The sequence below is a fragment of the Jaculus jaculus genome, chromosome 8 (assembly GCF_020740685.1).
Source record: "Jaculus jaculus isolate mJacJac1 chromosome 8, mJacJac1.mat.Y.cur, whole genome shotgun sequence".
Lineage (NCBI taxonomy): Eukaryota > Metazoa > Chordata > Mammalia > Rodentia > Dipodidae > Jaculus > Jaculus jaculus.
Window position 1 is genome coordinate 18,888,243 of NC_059109.1, and position 13,941 is coordinate 18,902,183.

General features: G+C 42.8%; 1 protein-coding gene across 2 annotated transcripts in view; it reads left to right on the plus strand.

Annotated features, from left to right (window-relative positions):
* Rcan2 (regulator of calcineurin 2) overlaps positions 1 to 13,941 on the plus strand; it is a 272,526-nt gene that overhangs the window by 231,754 nt on the left and 26,831 nt on the right. The gene's annotated exons all lie outside the window — the stretch shown is intronic.

Sequence of the window (13,941 nt, forward strand, 5' to 3'; positions counted from 1 at the left end):
TGCTGTGAGAGCAGTGTGGGCAAGAACTGTCCACAGATTCTACAATAGCAGCTCCTCAGATAGGAGCCCAGACATGATGGCCACTCCTTGAGAAAAACCCAAGGAAGGCCCTTGCTAACATAGGGCAGGGTAGATTTCTCCCCACCACCCATAGCTGTCTTAGTTTCTGTCAACGTGTCAGGTACCTGTGCTGTTGGTGGAGCAAACACCACAAACCTGGGCAATGTCTACCTTGGAGTCGTGTTGTGGGAATGGAATGAATAAACAGAGGAGAAAGAGCCCAGCAACGTTCCAGTTCTGATATCAAATCAGAACTAAGTTGTAAGTCCTCTTCCTTGAAATTGAAGAATGAATGACTCGTGCAAAATTAATGTGTGTGTGTGTGTATAATTTTCGTCCTAGGGCCTATGACCTTCTCAGCCATAGGTTCTTGCAAAACATTTTATTGGGCTGGCAAGATGGCTTAGCAGTTAAGGTACTTGCCTGTGAAACCTAAGGATCCAGGTTTGATTCCCCAGCACCCACATATGCCAGATGCACAAATTTATGCATGTGTCTGGAGTTTGTTTGCAGTGGCTGGAGACCCTCGCATACCCATTCTTTCTCTCTTTCTCTCTCTCTCTTTCAATAAATAAATGAAATCTTAAGAAAACACCTTATTGCACAACTTCTGTACACACAGACAATATATCCATGATCATAATCCCCTCACACCCCCCTCCTTTTCCCCTTCTAGCAAGCCCCTCCACTGAATCCCTTCTTTCCAACCAGTCTCTCCTTTTTATTAATTTTCGTTTTTTTTAAGTAGGATCTTTCTGTAGCCCAGGCTGACCTGGAATTCACTATGTAGTCTCAGGGTGGCCTCAAACTCAAAACAGCCCTCCTACCTCTGCCTCCCAATTGCTGGGATACAAAGTGTGCACCACTATATCAAGCTCCTCTTCTATTTTGATGCCATCATGGTTTTCCCCTCATATCATTCAGGTCTTGTGTAGGCAGCATCAGCCACTGTGAGGTCATGAATGCAACAGACACTTTGTCTCCGGAAGACAGTACTGCAAAGCACTCCTCCCCTTCTTTTCACTCTTACCTTCTTTTTGCCACCTCTTCTGCAATGATCACTGAGCATTGGTGGATGTGATAGAGGTGTCTTAGTGACAAACACTCCACTGTCACTTTTCAGCACTTTGATTAGTCTTGAGTATCTCTAGTGGTCAAAGTGAGTCTTTTTTTTCAAGTTGGTTAATTTTCTGTCTTTAAAGGACATTATGTGAGAATTTCTTGGTTTATTTTGTTTAATGCCCTGTGCACGTACTAATAAGGTTGGACCACAAAAGTTGCCAATATTCAATGGTGTTTGACCTTAACCAAATGCAATTTCATGCAGTTCAACCTCTCATAATCTAGTCCCTGTGTACTTCTGTTGAAATAGCAGACTAGACAGGGTTTGCTTCATTGCTACCAAAATATCTCTGAAATGAAAGGAATAAAATAAGAGAAGCAGTTACCCTGAGAACCTCCTTCATGGAGATGGAGGTAGACACTGAGGAGACTCAAGACTCATCAAAGCAGAAAACCGGAGGCTGCTTAGAGCTCAACACTAAAGGAGACTTATAACATACCATCTTAGTCTCAGGGAACATTGTGGAAGAGAGATAAAAAGAATGTAAGAGGGGCTGGAGAGATAGCTTAGCAGTTAAGGCACTTGCTCGCAAAGCCAAAGGATCCAGGTTCAATTCTCCAGGACCCTCACAAGCCAGATGCACAAGGTGGCACATGCTTCTGGAGTTGTTGCAGTGGACGAAGGTCCTGGTGCACCTATTCTCTCTCTCTCTCTCTCTCTCTCTCTCTCTCTGTCTCTCTCTCTCCCTCCCTCCCTCCCTCCCTCTCTCTCCCTGTCTCTTTCTCTCTTACATAAACTAAAAACCAAACTAAAAAAAAGAATGTAAGAGCAACAGGATGGGAAGGAATACTCTGAGGCATTGCTGGCCCCATCCCCCTGCCCTACAGAAACTCACCAGTGCATTTATGACCCCATAGTGAATGCCAATAACCTAACTGAAGAGCCCCCCCTCCATTGAATGGGTATGGGAGAGGGAACATATAAATATAACCATATGGGCTGGAGAGATGGCTTAGTGGTTAAGGTGCTTGACTGTAAAGCCAAAGGACCAAGGTTCAATTCCCCAAGACCCACATAAGCCAGGTGCACAAGGTGACATATGCGTCTGCAGTTCATTTACAGTTGCTGGAGTCCCTGGCATGCTCTCTCTCTCTCTCTCTCTCGCTCTCTCTCTCTCTTTCTCTTTCTCTTTCTCTCTGTCTCTCTTGCTCAAATAAATAAATAAATATAAAGAATATAAGCAAATGGGAATATGACCATTATGTAATATGTTCAGATAAGAAAGTTCTCAGTTCAAAAACAAACAAAAGAAATAGAAAAAGGTACTGAGAGCTGGTCACAAATCCCAAATGCTCTACAAGAGTAGTTAGAAATGTTATTTTTCTTTAAAGCACCAGGTAGGTAAATATTCTAGATTTTTTGAGCCTCATATCTTGATTTTAGATTTTTTGGGTAGAGGGCACATGTATTGTATTCCAAGGCTTCACTATATAGTAGGTGAAAATGACTGTTGTCCTATAAATCTTTATTTACATAAACAGTAAGAAACCAGATTTGGCTATGGTTTGACCTCTTTCCCGAAATAATGGACTAGATTCACTGGCCTTAAATTTCTGAACTCCAGAGAATAAGGGATATCTATAAAGCTTTAAAGACAAAATCAGGTAAGGTTTACTCTTGTTAATGGGAAAAGGTGTAGTATAAGGCAGTTGGCTAGAAAATCATGGGGCTTGGTTTGGTGGAGCACTTGGGCCTCATTTCATATGTGTGAGGTCCTGTGTTCCATCACTAGCAGCAACATTTTAAAAAAAGCCAAATAAACACAAAAGACAACAATAGAATCAGAATCTGTATAATCATGTACTCATGTTCTCAAAGAAACTAATGGGGTTCTGTGTGTGTGTATAGTGTATGTAGTGTGTGTGTGAGGGGTGTGTGTGTGTGTGTGTGTGCTATGTGTGCAGATGTGCATGCATCTCGTGTGCACACGAGGAGGCCAAAGAAGAATAATAGGTGTTCCTCTGTATCATCCTTCTGCGTCATTTCCTTGAGATGAAGTCTCTCATTGACCCTGAACCTGCTGTGTTCAGTCAAACTGGCTGATTAGTGAGCTCCGGCAGTTCTGTGCCCACCACAGGACTGGGGTTGCAGGTACGTGTGGCCACACCTAGATTTTTACTTGAGTGCTAGGAAATAAAATCCAGGGATGCCTTGCCTAGAGTGAGACTCTACCTTGAAATATACCAAACAACAAAATAAAACTTTGAGAGCTGTAGAGGTAGCTAAGTGGTTAAGGCACTTGTCTGCAAAGCCTAAGAACCCAGGTCCTATTCCCTAGAACCCACGTAAACCAGATGTACACAGTGGTGCATGCGTCTGGAGATTGTTTGCAGTGGCTATGGGTCCTGATGCACCCATTTCTCTCTCTCTCTCTCTCTCTCTAATAAAAATAAAATAAATTAAATTAAAAAAATTAAAAGCTCTGGGAAAATGAAGCCCTCTCAGGCTCTTGTGAAAATGTGGCCAAGTGCTCATAGCTGCCACTTCATCTCTCCAGCCCTTAACATGGTTAAACTGGACTGTGTTGTCAAACTATTCCAGTGTGATGGTGAAATACATCCACCTTGGCAATACAAGGGCTCAGAATGTTCTCTGCCTATCACCTTTGGGAGAAGGGACAATTCAGGCATTTTCTGCCATTGCAGAAAGTGTGATTCCAAGAAAGAAGATAAGATATTTGAAACAGTGGAAATAACCCATGATTGAGATGAAATGAAGTCCTGTTGTGATTGTAATTCAACAATCTAAAAGCTAGATGGGGGCTGTGAGGGGGGGGGGAATCTATGGAAAATAGCCTACTTTGGACATTTAGTAGAATATCTCAAATTACAGAAGGTGGAACCCAGAGGGATAATTTTGTAGTGTTACCAGTGGGGTGATGGCTGATATCTTCAGTGGAGATATAAAAGGCTTCAGAAACTCCAGGAAGAAAGAAATAATAAGGTGGGCATTCTTTAAAGAAACAAGTAGGAATGTGTGCGCCCCGTCAAGAAGTGATTAGAGCCATGTTGTCTGAAAGAGCAAACACAAATCCCTAAGGTTCAAGAAAAGTAAGAATGGGGGGAGTTAGGAGCAACCACTAAAAATTCCTGTAAATTCATTATTGTGGATAATGGGGGCAGTCACTTCCGTATGCTACTGGGTTTTCTCTATCAGTGTGGTTTTTTTATATAGTACTGTGCAAATTCGTCCTTTTAATGAATTTATTAGTCTTAAAAAGCTCTTAGCATTTTATTTTGATGTCAGTGTTACATTCAGATTTCCATGACATAGTTGACACATTTTTTACCTAGAAACAGAAACTTATTTTTCTTAAGGTTTGAACTGATCCTAGTAGTTTAAAATCTCAAGGGGTCTGGACATGAGAAATCGAATTTTATGTACTGTTTTATCACCCATGTGCAACCTTGTTTATGTCATTATATCAAGAACAGAGACAATAGAACCTAAATCAAACAGGAAGCAGAAATGAGGAAAGGACCAACAGAAAAAATATGAAAAGCATAAAACTGCACTTTCTTTTCAAATGGAATGATTGAGCTCTTTTTTTAAAAAAAAATGCTTATATCAGCCTTTTAAAGAATGCAAATGTCATTTCAATTTCATGGGAAAAGTAAGTTAAAGGGTTCCATGCTGGCTTTAACATCTTGCTTTGATCATATGCCTAGTGGGAAAATGAATGGATTAAATTTTAAATTGCCTGTCTTCAAAAAGTATGATATGGAACATATTTAGAATTTAGCCTTTTAATTTAACATTACATTTCCTAAAACTGTCCTCATTCGTTATTGATGTCTCGACAGGAAAACAGATGCTGCTCCTCAGCCTTCTTTAGAAGTTCTTTCCCTGCCTTTTATTTACATCCAGGTTTAGGATTCTGGAGATGGGTATTTTCCTAAGTAAGTCTCCAAGCTAGACTGTCTGGAGGTCTCTGACCTGTAGTTCAAAATCAAAGAAAATATATTTAAGGGAGCATCTTGTTATGAACATACCCATAAGAAACAGGAAGATGCTGACTACCAGCAAAATCTCAAATTTCATTTACATCTCCTGGAATTCTACATGTATCAACTGTAACTATGCAAGGAGGCCATTCCTAGGGAGGTTCATCTTAGAACCAACCCTTATTTTTAACTTCTTTACCAAGCCCTCAAAATGAAGATGAGGAAAGGGGGCCAGTAGAGACATCCTGAGAAGCTTAAAAATGGCACTTTCCTTTTGGATTTAATGATAGAGTCACACACACACACACACACACACACACACACACACACACAGTACTCTTATCTGCCTCTTAAAAGAATGTAAGTGTCATTTCAACTTTATGGGGAAAATGAGTCAAAGAACACTAGCCACTTTTAGATATGATCAGGATAATATGAATATATAAGTCCTTTGACCACATTATCCCTCCTGCCTAGAGCTACAATATCATTTCTGCATCAACATTACACCTATAAAAATTCAACCCATCTTTTATAATTTTATATACCAATTATTCCTTGCAGTCTTTCTGGAAGCTCTCTCTCTCTCTCTCTCTTTCTCTCTCTCTCTCTCTCTCTCTCTCTCTCTCTCACACACACACACACACACACACACACACACACACACACACACACCACTGCTATGACAAACTAGTCTGGAAACAGATTTCAGAGACTCAGAGTGTGTGGAAGGCTTGAAGGAAGTGAACATTAAACCTGGGTGGAGGAAGGGAATGGGGTAGCAGAGAGCTCAGTGAAGAAGTCAGTCAAATTTGATTTGGGCTTCACAGTAATATCATAGCATGGAGGATCTTACTCCATTTGCTTAGTAAGTATTTGCTGATTGGATCTGATTGATGAGAAGCACAAAGCCTCCAACAGGTAGTGTGCAGGTAGGAAGCTCGTTCTCCCAAGGCTGCCTAGTGGAGTTCATTTGCACTGGTTAGAAGCCCTGGTGTGCCCATTCTCTTTCTCTATCTCTCTTTCTCTCTGTTTCTTTCTGAGTTTCTGTCTTTCCCTGCTTGCAAATAAATAAATAACATTTTTTAAATAAATAAAATATTTTATTTATTTATTATTTGTTTATTTATTTGCAAGGGGAGAGAGAGAGAGACAGAGAGAGAGAAAAACAATGGGTGTTCCATGTTCTCCAGCCACTGCAGATTAACTCTAGATGCATGGGACACTTTGTGTATGTGGCTTTCCATAGGAACTTGGGAATTAAACCCAAACCATTAAACTTTGTGGGCAAGCACCTTAACCACTGAGCCATTGCTCCAGCTCTTAAATATCTTTTTAAATATTTTATTTTTATTTGACAGAAAAAGAGGGAAAGACAGAGAGAGAGACAATGGGTGCTCTGTGGCCTCCAGCCACTGCAAAAGAACTACAGACGTGTGTGCCCCCTTGTGCATCTGGCTAATGTGGGTCCTAGGGAATCAAACCTGGGTCCTTTGGCTTTGCAGGCAAACGCCGTAACTGCTAGGCCATCTCTCCAGCCCAAATAGAATATCTTAAAAGAGAATGCATGAGCAAAGCACAAAAGAGCAAACATGAAACTGTTCCTATCCTGGCAGTCCAGATTATGAGAGAGCAGTTGCTTCTCAAGTTAGACAGCTCTGTGTTGAGAACAGAGGAAAGATGCCCATGTCAGACGGAGATCAGGAAAGGTTTCTCAGGTTCAAGAGCTGTGTTGGGCCTGGGGAGACGAGCAGCCCGCTTTGGGAACCTGTGTGTGGAAGCTCATGGAGAATATTGGGGATAGTGTGGGGCAGAGGTGAGATATGAGATTAGAGCCATGAGTGACGGCCACTCTATGAAGGAACTTCAGAGCTGAGCTGAGCTTCATTCTGAACACTATGGGGAGACATGTAAGGGTTGTATGAAAGAGGAATGTGACTGGGATTTTCTTAAATTTATTTAGTTTTATTTTAGAGAGGCAGAGAGAAAAAGACAGACACGAAGAGCGAATATGGGCAAGCCAGGGCCTCCTACCACTGCAGACGAACCCAGATGTGTGTGTCATTTAGTGCATCTGGTTGTATGTGGATACTGGGTAATCGAACCTGGACCATCTGGCTCTGCAAGCTGGCACCTTGATCGGCTGAGCCATCTCCCCAGGTTGATTCTTGGGTGGCCAAACAGAAAGTAGGGAGACTTGGTACATTCATGGGGTCAGCAGCAGTGAGTGGCAGGATGAAGATATGAGCAGGGAACTGAACGTGGAAGAATGACGTATCTGGAGAACACACGGCAAGCTGATTACTGGGACGCCAGGGTGAGGGAACAAGAAGGGGTGAGAACATTTAGTTCTAGCTTTATGAAATGGCTGGATAAAAGGCAGCCATGGAGATAGATAAGTGGCAGAGTTAGAGGTCCAACAAAACATTAATGGCTTTAGGGTGATTAAATTTAAGGTTTCTGCTGGACATCTTCCAGCAACCCTTTGGGAAATAATGGAATACAGGGAATAGAGCTCTGGAGAAGTTTGTCTAAATGTAAGTTGAAGGGGCTGGAGGGATTTCTTAGTGGTTAGAGCATTTGCCTGCAAATCCAAAGGGCCCAGGTTCGATTCCCCAGGACCCACATTAGCCAGATGCACAAGGGGGCACATGCGTCTGGAGTTTGTTTGCAGTGGCAGGAAGCCCCGGCATGCCCATTCTCTCTCTCTCTCTCTCTCTCTCTTTCTCTCTCTCTCCCTCTTTCTCTGTCAAATAAATAAATAACAATATATTTTTTTAAAGTGAGTTGAAGTATGTTGGGGGAGGATGTGAAGGAAGGCAGGCAGGAAAGGCTCAACTGATCTCATTGTGTGAGCGCCAGATACTTTCAGTAGTGGCTGGTGATTTTCTCACTATTTATGCCTCAGGCCCTGTGGGTGGCATAGAGTCTTCACAAGTAAGGGCTTAAGGGGGCTGTCCATTCTATTTCCTCATTAAAGGTACTTGATTTGTCATGCTGTATTGGAAAGGGAACTTTTAATGCTGTGCAAAAAAAAAAAAAGAAAGAAAGAAAGAAAGAAAAGAAATGTCGATAGCGAATTGGAACTCCCCATTTTAGGTAGATAACAGCATCCATAAAATCAAGTTAGAAGGTTTAGAGTTAATTTTATGTGAGCACTCCTTGTCATCTCAAATGATTATAAGCAAGGTGCAAATGAAGCTGGAGAGATGACTTAGCAGTTAAGGCGTCTGCCTGCAAAGCGTAAGGTCCCATGTATAACTCTCCAGATCCCACCTAAGCCAGATGCACAAAGGTGAGGTCCATGCAAGGTCTCACATGCCCACTAGGTGACACAAGTGTCTGGAGTTCGATTGCAGTGGCTGAAGCCCTGGTGCACCAATTCTCTCTCTCTCTCAACTAACAATACACAAATAGGTACAAATATAATCATAAATACAAATATACACATAACTCTAGCTGTAATAAGATTGGGCCTAAATATATGGAGATTTATATGACTAGAACTAATTGGCCAATATAGACATATAAACAAAAATGGTTTACCTTCTGATGATCTGGGATTAGTAGTAGCTCCTATACATTTATTGTGCACAGGTCCATTGCCCCCCTGTCAGCTGTCAGCTTTGGTCTCTAGCTGTGTCTGGAGTCAGGAAGGACAGCAGGGGAGAGACATACTTGGTCTCCACAGGTCTAACATCTGCCCTCTTAAAGGAACAGGATCTGTGAACTAGCACAAGTGCTCCGCTGAGAGAAGGGCGTGGGGAGGTTAGGAGGGTTCAGGACGATGCGGCTCCTTTTCGGCTCTCTATATAGTTGGGTTTTGGGACTTTGAAAGAAGTTCTGAGGCATGAGGTCCATTTCTTTATCAGCAAGAAAGAGTTTCCATCCTCCACTTCATAATGCTCTTGCATTCTGGTTAAGTCAGGACCCGAAATGGAGCAATGCGAGCTTTCATGACCAAGCCGTCGGGAAGAAAGAAGCGACACACGCAGGAGGGTTCTTCCACTCCCAGCAGGGTTGGCTGTGTGAAGAGCTGATGGGGGGCCGGGGCTCCCGAGATGCTCATCAAAGCCACTGTCACCCTTACAAACTTGGATTGGCGCGTGACTTGTCCATGGTAGCTATTGAAAGGATACACATAAGTTAATGGTTTCATTCTTGGACAGTTCCTAAGAGGTTTTATCTGGCTGAAGAAGGCTGGATCCTTTGTTCCTATTTTGGGTACTTCACACTCCACTTCCAGTCTATTTGTGTGGCAAATAGCTTATTTTGGTTCTGTTAATTTTACCATTTTATTAAGTGATTGACGTCTAGGGCTTATAGATAAAGAAATGGACCTCATGCCTCGGAACTTCTTTCTCTCTAGAGTCCTTGTGAGAGACAAAGTCCCCAAACCCAACTATATAGAGAGCCTAAAAGGAGCCACATCGTCCTGAACCCTCCTAACCTCCCCACACCCTTCTCTCACTACTTGTGCTAGTTCACAGATCCTGTTCCTTTAAGAGGGCAGATGTTAGACCTGTGGAGGCCAAGTAGCCTCTCTCCCCTGCTGACAGCTGACAGTAGGGGCAAAATAGGGTTTCCTGTATTGCTCAAGGACAGGAATGATTCTAGCGCCCCCTCCCCCACCAAGGGTTTACTGAGGAAACTGTGAGCTAATGCATCAAAAAGTTATTGTTTATCTGGTCTGGGGATGTAGCTCAGTTGGTAATGCTTGCCCTGCATAAACTGGGCACGGCAGTGAATCCCTGTAATCCCAGCACTGAGGAGATGGAGGCAGCCGTAGAAGAAATGACCCACTACCTAGTGAGTTTGAGGCCAGCCTGGCCTACAAGTGAGTCTGTCTTTAAAAAAATAATAATAATGCTGGGTTGGGTGACAGCGGTTAACGACCCTTGCTTGCAAAGCCTGCCAGCACTGATTCACTTCCCCCCAGTACCCATATAAAGCCAGAGACATGAAGTGGCACATGTGTCTGGGGTTCATTTGCAGTGGCAAGAGGCCCTGACGTCCCCCATACTCTCTCTCATAAATAAATAAAAATATGTTTTTATCAATAAACATCTCCTTTTTAAAAAAAACAAGAAGTGACTACTTATTTTGAATTAAAGTGAGGGCTCTGTTGTAGTTTTCCTACATTTTCTAAAGGACTCTAGAGTTTTGTTGTGCCAATGAAGTATACTACCTTGTGCCCTGCCTTGTGATTACAGAGGGTGCTGGAAAGGCTGTTGTTGTAGGAAACAGAATTCTCACATTTTGATTAGCAACAGATCATCTGCCATTCAGTGTATGTTGCATAAGTGTAATGACTGTCGTCCCTTACCATCCTGACAGTACCGTTCTGAGGACCCCAGTTATATTCATTACCCTGGTTTTAAGACCATCTTTGCCCTGTATCCCCTGTGAACTGTGCAGCAGATGTGTTCATAAAGATTACAGACAGGGGGCTGGAGAGATGGCTTAGCGCTTAAGGCACTTGCCTGCAAAGCCAAAGGACTGTGGTTCAATTCCCCAGGGCCCACATAAGCCAGATGCACAAGGTGGCCCATGCATCTGAAGTTTGTTTGCAGTGGCTAGAAGCCCTGGCATGCCCATTCTCTTCCTCTTCCTCTTCCTCTTCCTCTCCCTTTCTCTGCCTCTCTCTCTCTTTCCAATAAATAAATAAAAAATACAGTATAAAATAAAATAATCTCAATGCCTAGATCCTGGAGTGAGAACTTAGGGGGCTAAACTAAAACCGTCTGGTTAGACAGTGTGCTATATCATCAGTCAGAGGGCAAACACACTCTGAACACAAATGCTCTGTAAATGGATTATTTTTTAAAACTTATACCCAAGGTCAGTTCCCCAGTAACCATGTAGAGTCAGATGCCCAAAGTAGTGCATGCATCTGGAGTTTGACTTCAGTGGCTAGAGGCCCTGATGCACCCATTATCTCTCCCTTCCTTTCCTATCTTTCTTTAATAAATAAAATGGGACTGGACAGATGGCTTAGCAATTAAGGTGCTTGCCTGCAGAACCAAAGGGCCCAAGTTTGATTCCCCAGGACCCATATAAGGCAAATGCACAGTGGTGCATGCACCTGGAGCTCGTTTGCAGTGGCTGGAATGTCCTGGTGTGCCCATTCTGACCCCCCCACCCTGCACACACACATGAATAAATAAATAAATAAATAAATAAAATTTTTATAAAAGAAAATGAGGACTATAAATATATTTCAGTGGTTAAAATGCTTATCTATAAAGCCTAATGACCTGGGTTTGATTCCCCAATACCCACGTAAGCCAGATGCATAAAATGGCACATGTATGTGCAGCTCGTTTGCAGTGGCCAGAGGCCCTGGTGCACCCATTCTTTCTGTCTGTCTCTCTCTCTCTTTCTTTGTATCTATCTGTAAACTTATTCTTGCAAATAAATTAAACACTTAAAAAAGAAAAAATGGCATAATTAAACCCATTAATTTTTGTGGTAGCATAAAAACTAAAAATAAATATTCATATTCCAAAAAAGTTCCAATTTGGCACTACATGAGTATTTGACTTTTTTAAGCCCAGATCTGTGATCTATAAAGAGGCTTTTCACATTGCGATCTGTTCTCCCTCAGTGTCTCTGCGTGTACCCTGGAGTTCTTGTTCCACAGAGGCTGACCTTCATTAAGAGAAACACATAAGGGCTGAAGAGATGGCTTAGCGGTTAAGCGCTTGCCTGTGAAGCCTAAGGACCCCGGTTCGAGGCTCGGTTCCCCTGGTCCCACGTTAGCCAGATGCACAAGGGGGCGCACGCGTCTGGAGTTCGTTTGCAGAGGCTGGAAGCCCTGGCGTGCCCATTCTCTCTCCTTCTCTCTCTCCCTCTCTCTCTCTCTCTCTCTTTCTCTCTCTCTCTCTCTCCCTGCCTCTTTCTCTCTCTGTCACCCTCAAGTAAATAAATAAAAATGCACAAAAAAATTAAAGGAAAAGAGAAACACATAAAATTACGATTTGGACCCCAGGCATTCAGACCTATGCTGCCTTCCCTCCCATCTCTTGGTCTTTAGTTGATTCTGCCTTTGCCTTTCTACTTATTATTTTATTATTATTTTCCATAGCTTCTACTTACTATTGTTCTGTTCCGCTAAGCATGCTGGCTTCACAGAGCCCGTCCATTTCGGTGTTCATGTCCTGCCCAGCCCTATTCTGCATGCCTGACCTTCTCCCCTCTTGCCCACCCCTCTTCTAACTCCTCTAGCTTTCTCCTCTTCTCTCCAGTCCCCCTTGTGAATTTTTTTCATAATGTAATTTGTGTGCTAAACTACTTTCGGATTGTGAGTTCAATTTGGGTGCTGTGACTTCATCAACATGAAAAATTGATACGGAGTCAGAGGGAGCCATACCAGGAACTTCTTTTCTTTCTCTTTCTTTCTTTCTTTCTTTCTTTCTTTCTTTCTTTCTTTCTTTCTTTCTTTCTTTCTTTCTTTCTTTCCTTCTTTCTTTCTTTCTTTCTTTCCTTCTTTCCTTCTTTCCCTCCTTCTCTCTTTCTCTCTTTCTTTCTTTCTTTCTTTCTTTCTTTCTTTCTTTCTTTCTTTCTTTCTTTCTTTTTTCTTAAGTATTTTGAGGTAGGGTCTCACTCCAGCCCAGGCTGACCTTAAATTCACTATGTAGCCTCAGGCTGACCTAGAAGTCATAGTGATCCTCCTACCTCTGCCTCCGGAGTGATTGTATTAAAGGTGTGCACCACCGCACCTGCCCATACTGGAAAATTTTGTTTGATCTCCCCCTGGTTAGTCATACACAGTGGGCTGAGGTTCCCAGCCATCCACATGATTGTGAGGAGAAACAACTGCTGGTGTACCAGATACTGTCTTGTCAAGCTATGTTTTGAAGACTAGGGGTATTGAATGCATTTTTAGCTGTCCTATAATGAGGTTCATCAGGATGCATTTCATTGTAAGTCAAGGAACATTTGCATCAGGCTATATACAAGTCCCACCCCCAGTGACCCACTTCTTCCAGCAGGGGTTTATTTCATAAAAGTTCTACAACCTTCCCAGACAGTGCCACCAGTTGGGGACCAAGTGTTCAAACACATCATGCTATGGGGGTGTTTTATAGTCAGACCAGATAAGAGTCCCAATGCCACTGTAGTATGACCTCATCTTCACTAGTTTCATATATAAAGACCTATGATGGCCTCTGCCAAGCCCTTGGTGGGGCAGCAGCATGCTCTAGCCCGAGGGTGTGGTCTCCATCCTCTCTCTCGGACTCCTGCAGCATCCACTACCACCAGCCTTGCATGTCCTCGAGCGGTGGCTCCTCTCGGACCACTTTGGTGTTTTCCTAAGGTTTTCACTGGACCTCCTGTCTTTGTCTCAAGCCAACTGAATCTTTACTTGTTCCTGAATCCCTGTAGTAGAATAGTTCTCAGAGCTGACAGACTCTTACAAGACCATTTCCCATTAAGTCAGCATGGTTTCCAAAATGCTGGGGCATTGTATGCCATCCCAATGGTTTCAACATTTGTACCCAAGGGACAAAAGTCATGGAGGTGACAAATACTGGTACTTTAGTATGAATCGATTTAGGGAGACCAAGATGCACTGGGACCATCTTTATTCCTCACACTTACACACAGTTTTGAAATACAAGGGGAAATTTTAAGAAAAGAGATGGCTCAGCAGTTAAGGCACTTGCCTACAGTGCCTAAAGACCCAGGCTCAATTCCCCAGTATCCATTTAAAGCCAGATGCTCAAAGTGGTGCATGCATCTGGAGCTTGTTTGCAGTGGCAAGAGGCCCTGGTATACCCATGCTGTCTCCTGGCAAATAAATAAATAAAA